Source organism: Zootermopsis nevadensis, unplaced genomic scaffold, assembly GCF_977971745.1.
Source record: "Zootermopsis nevadensis isolate Lab colony 2312 unplaced genomic scaffold, Znev_1.0 Znev_ptg000020l, whole genome shotgun sequence".
In the NCBI taxonomy this organism is placed as follows: Eukaryota; Metazoa; Arthropoda; class Insecta; order Blattodea; family Termopsidae; genus Zootermopsis; species Zootermopsis nevadensis.
The window spans coordinates 16,725,805-16,731,528 of record NW_028259152.1 but is presented as its reverse complement, the minus strand read 5'-3'; the positions used below and the strand labels follow the sequence as shown (position 1 = coordinate 16,731,528).

The window sequence follows — 5,724 nt, the reverse complement described above, 5'->3', positions numbered from 1 at the left end:
ATTTCGAAGACGAATATAAATATATATATATACATAAAATATAAAACCGCGATATTATAAAATAAAATATAAATTGTCTATTAACAGTGAACGTGTGCAATTCAGAAGTCAAAATCCGAATATAAAAACTTGAATATTAGACATACAGTAAGTCATAAGAGTTCAATTAGAGCTTAAATATACTGTAAATAGATGAAGTACAGTCACGCTGTATTAAACACGACATAATGTACGAGGTGCGATCGGAAAGTTTCTAGACTGTGTCAATAGAGGGCGAACCGGATGTAGTACGAGCTTCTGCCGCTAGGGGGTGCGGCCTACATTCATAGTGAATCAGTGTGCCAGCCGGCATCATCGAATTAGCATTTGTTTCTTAGTTACGGGCGTTTTGGTAGTGCATTACACCGACCCTCCTGCGATTTCGGAATGGCGTGTGCATCAAATTTTGCCAAAGACTCGCCAAAACGGCTACGGAAACCTATGAAATGCTAAAGGAAGCATTTGGGGAGTCCGCAATGGGTCGTGCACAAACTTTTGTGTGGCATTCACGTTTTAAAAATGGCCGAACCTCTGTCGATGATGACGAGCGTTCTGGACGACCATCTTCGAGCACAACGCCCGAAAATGTTACGAAGATCGACGTCGTACCATCAACGACTTGTGCGACATTGTTGGGATAGGCTATGGGACCTGTCAGCTGATTCTAAAGGAAGAACTCCACATGCGACGCATCCTGTCTGAGGACCAGAAGCAGAATCGACTTCTCGTTTGTCAGGAGCTCAAAGATCTTGCAAGAACCGACCCCAACTTCCTTTCTAAGCTCCGTGTGACTTCTTCCTCTTCCCAAAGATGAAAATTCAGCTAAAGGGAAGGAGATTTGAGACGATAGAAGAGATTCAGGCAGAATCGCAGATGGTGCTTGACAGGCTGACAAAGAAAGATTTCCAGGGATGCTTCCAGGCTTGGCAGCGGCGCTGGGATCGTTGTGTTCACTCCCAGGGGAACTACTTCGAGGGTGATGAATGAATTTAATACCTGAGATAAGTGTACGGGTTTTTATAGGCGCAGTCTTGAAACTTTCCGATCGCACCTCGTATGTCTTGTATTCAGAGCTTGACTTTAATTACACATGTTCACTATTAATAAGTAATTTATAATATTTTATTTTATCATATCGTGACTTTACATGATTCTATATTCTAATCATTATGATATGACAGACAACGTTACAAGTAATACTGATACTGAGTGATATCCTAAAAATATATAACAGCTTGTACAGATATGTGTTTCGACTTTTGTTACGCGTAGACTGAAGATAATACGTCTACAGAAGTTATTTTGTATTTTGTTTGGCTAAAACTTTACCACATGACATTTGATCTGTGATCAGTATTTTTATGTTTCAAAGTTATTAATATTCTTGTAACATATAATAAAACCAAAACAGATAGTGCATTTCGCACTGTGACGTACTTAGACGTACGGCCATATGTAAATGCACTGCGTCCGAAATGTGATAAGCTTCAGAGGCCCTATTTAAATTTCAGAATAAAATAATAATCTGTAGAAAGATAATACAAGTAAGAAACGTTACGCTGATGTTAGCAAATTTAAAACTCGCAATTAACTCCCAGAATTATCGTTGTTCATTTTCATATTACTACTATTCAGTTCAAAAAACTCGAATCATCTAGCAATCCAAAATTATTTCGTGTTGTTTATATCGTATTAATTTATTAGCCAGTTGTGTGTATGGATCTAAAACACGGAGCTAGTATTCTGCGGAAAATAGCACGTGTCTAAAAATACAAAATGTTTTTTTGAAGTACTCGGAACTTTAACGGATAAAACAAGAGAGAAATTTATGATTTAAGATCATAGCAAGAGACTTCATTATGTTGGCTACTCTGTAGTCACAGATTATAGAAAAAAACTGTATAGTTAGGACATTGAAATGTAGGGGACTGTGTTGGACTAGGAATGTAGCCAAGGTGGAGAAGGCAAGGAATAAGTATGTTGTTGGTAAAGAAACTTCGATCACACTGAAGACCGAGAACTGGTTGAGAGAATGATATTAAAATGGATCTTAGGTAGGTGAATGGACTGGGGCAGGATTGTGTCCAATGTTGACCGTCATCAAGTTTACTACTGGCTTCCAAAATGGTCTTCGCCAATGAAAATCGAATACCCCAAATTGAAAAAGCAGTTCAAACATCTCGATCCGGCTTCAAACGACTTAACAGTTCAAGAATTCGAGATTGCTCATTATTATTCCAGTTTCATCGTGTAATTTACGTGTCAGACGAATTAAACATGCGATTTGCGTATTTTAATTATTCATTGAATCAATGAGAGTATGTGACCTACGTTCACAGTTCATAGAATGATAATTTGTGTAGACAACTTCACCAATAAAATGAGTCTCCGCGTTCCTTAAAAGGCTGATAAATTTTTACGAAGAGCTATGATCCATTAGCTTGGTTAATACAATAAAAATCACTGTAGAACCTAAACTGAATTTGTTCTGACTGACATCAATTTACGTTTTTGTAATGAAAAACGAGAGTTTCGAAGCGTAAATAAATTTCTTCTGCAGAGAAGTACGTCTTATGAGAATGTTCGTACGACATTGTTACATTATAGGTATCGTCACACAATAGAGAGTGAACCAGTCCGCGCCACAGAGTTACACAATTCCAGGGAAACTTTTGTTGTCTCCTGCTCCATTCTCTCAACCGCAACGCCCAACCCCCTTTCAATCCTCAACGCCAACGTGAAGGCAGGCGAGTGTCAATTTCTCGCGCACACACACACACACAGAGTTACGAGACCTTTTCTGTGCTGAAGACACCACCACCGCGTCCTCAACCGTGGGTTTTTGCCCAGGGACTGAAAGCGGACGATGAATTCCGTTTTCTACATTACCTCAACTGCTGACAGATACTGGGACATTGCCTAGAAATGCGCTTCTGTGTGGAATGATGCTGACATTTACATGGCACGGCAGCGTATTAAGTAAACATGAATGTTGATGACGTGTCTCAGACAGAATTATTTTCATCACTGATCTGTTTCAAGGTCAGTGGTCACTGCGATCTAAACTTGGTGCTCCAGTGTGATGTCAGGAGTTGTTCGGGTTATCTGGGTGTTAAATTTAAAGAACAGTTCCATTCATAGTACATTCAGTGTAAATGAAGTTGCCATCTGTTGTTAAAGTTTATGCCTTGTTTTGGGATAAAAATTACCTGGAGATTTGGTATACGAGGTGCGATCGGAAAGTTTCAAGACTGCGCCTATAAAAACACGTACACTTATCTCAGGTATTAAATTCATCCATCACCCTCGAAGTAGTTCCCCTGGGAGTGAACATAACGATCCCAGCGCCGCTGCCAAGCCTGGAAGCATCCCTGGAAATCTTTCTTTGTCAGCCTGTCAAGCACCATCTGCGATTCTGCCTGAATCTCTTCTATCGTCTCAAATCTCCTTCCCTTTAGCTGAATTTTCATCTTTGGGAAGAGGAAGAAGTCACACGGAGCTTAGAAAGGAAGTTGGGGTCGGTTCTTGCAAGATCTTTGAGCTCCTGACAAGCGAGAAGTCGATTCTGCTTCTGGTCCTCAGACAGGATGCGTCGCATGTGGAGTTCTTCCTTTAGAATCAGCTGACAGGTCCCATAGCCTATCCCAACAATGTCGCACAAGTCGTTGATGGTACGACGTCGATCTTCGTAACATTTTCGGGCGTTGTGCTCGAAGATGGTCGTCCAGAACGCTCGTCATCATCGACAGAGGTTCGGCCATTTTTAAAACGTGAATGCCACACAAAAGTTTGTGCACGACCCATTGCGGACTCCCCAAATGCTTCCTTTAGCATTTCGTAGGTTTCCGTAGCCGTTTTGGCGAGTCTTTGGCAAAATTTGATGCACACGCCATTCCGAAATCGCAGGAGGGTCGGTGTAATGCACTACCAAAACGCCCTTAACTAAGAAACAAATGCTAATTCGATGATGCCGGCTGGCACACTGATTCACTATGAATGTAGGCCGAACCCCCTAAAGGCAGAAGCTCGTACTACATCCGGTTCGCCATCTATTGACACAGTCTTGAAACTTTCCGATCGCACCTCGTAAATCAGTCTTCATAAAAATTGTTTTAGAATCCAAGGTTTCCGGGCACTTGGGGGGAAGATTCCGTCGGGAAGGATCCGAAGTTGAGAAACAGTACTCATCTCTTTTGTCTCCAATGACATCCAGACTTCAAATCTCCTCTGCAGGCCCAGGAACTTTGAACTCGGGCCGACAGACAGGACAAACGACAGTTACCGGAACCAATTGAATCAATTTCATTTGAACGGTAGAATTCTAAATCCATGGAGTATTCTATTGTTTAGAAGCTGATAGTCAATTTGAGTATCAAAAGATGGTTGTCTTCTAGGATGTTGCTACGTGTAGTCTGGTCGAAGTTTACTGACGTTTCAGACTACACAACGGAAGAACCCATACTCGTCGCCATGACAACATGAAATTCCGCGAAAGCACATCTCTTTTATGGGGAATTTTAATGTATTCTCCTATTTTAACCTACATTCTTTGGAGATGTCAGACCAACATTTTTTTATGAATTCCTATGTCCACTTTCTACCTACCTACCCACCACAGAAATACGCAAACAGGTGTCATCGAATGTGGCATTGGTTACGATGTGACAGACTGAAGGATCTCCATTTCTAGAATCCCAAAGTTTTATTTAGGATAATATCTCTGTTCGTTCGCAGGGAGCGAAGTGGATCACACATGCCTTACGAAAATTCAAATGTATAAATAATCATGAGCTAAAAGTACAAACCTGTAGTTATATAATTATGTTTCTAACACAGCGCCTGAAACAGAGGTTGCTTATCGGTTCAGAATGTGCCAGGTCTGCTGAAGCTTTCTATAATTGGTAACACACGCACGTAGAAAGAAATAGGCCAACATAATGACAAAGGCTGCAGGGAAAGTTGGGATTCGCTTGGACGGTTTGGCACTGGCCACGCCAGCTCACTGACAGTCCACCTGTGTTCTCCAAGTGTTTGGTTCCTGCCCCGAATAGCTATCCCAAACTTTTCGGAACGTAGTACATCTAGTAATGAACTAATCTTGAGCTTAAAATCAATTTAACAGTTTTGTAGAATTATTTGTGCAGTCTGCTGGTTTCCAAGGTACGTAATTTTGTTTGTAAATCTAACAGAAGTGGTTGTAACAAGTCTGTGCGTTGACCGGGAGAAGTTGAACAACCTGGTTCCCTGGCTTAGACTGGCGGCCTCCGCTGGTTGACCTTGTGGTGACTCGACGCAAATGAGGAAGTCGGATAGAAGGTCAATCCGACACCGGAGAGTGAAAATAACGCGTCCTGGACACACAGTGACATTCCTAAAGAATGGTTCATCCGGCGAACCGCGAGGTGCAAACACCTTCAGTCAGCACTACGGCACGTAATGATTTACACATCTGCATACTTCGGAACACAATAACACACATCGAATTAACAATTTCCTTCCCGATCTCAGCATGTGCTCAAGACCACTTGGACTGGCTTCGAATCCCGCTTACGATACAGTTAAATATTTCCATTATTAAGCGTTATTAGCCACGCGACCTCGTTCGCTGGGATCGTGGGTTCGAATACCACTCAAGGCATGGATGTTTGTCCGCGACTTTCTGTGTTTGTACAGGTATAGGCCTTG

General features: G+C 41.6%; 1 protein-coding gene across 1 annotated transcript in view; it reads right to left on the bottom strand.

Moving 5' to 3' along the window:
- The window catches only part of LOC110829701 (uncharacterized), a 133,327-nt gene that overhangs the window by 68,367 nt on the left and 59,236 nt on the right, over positions 1-5,724 (bottom strand). The window lies entirely within an intron of this gene.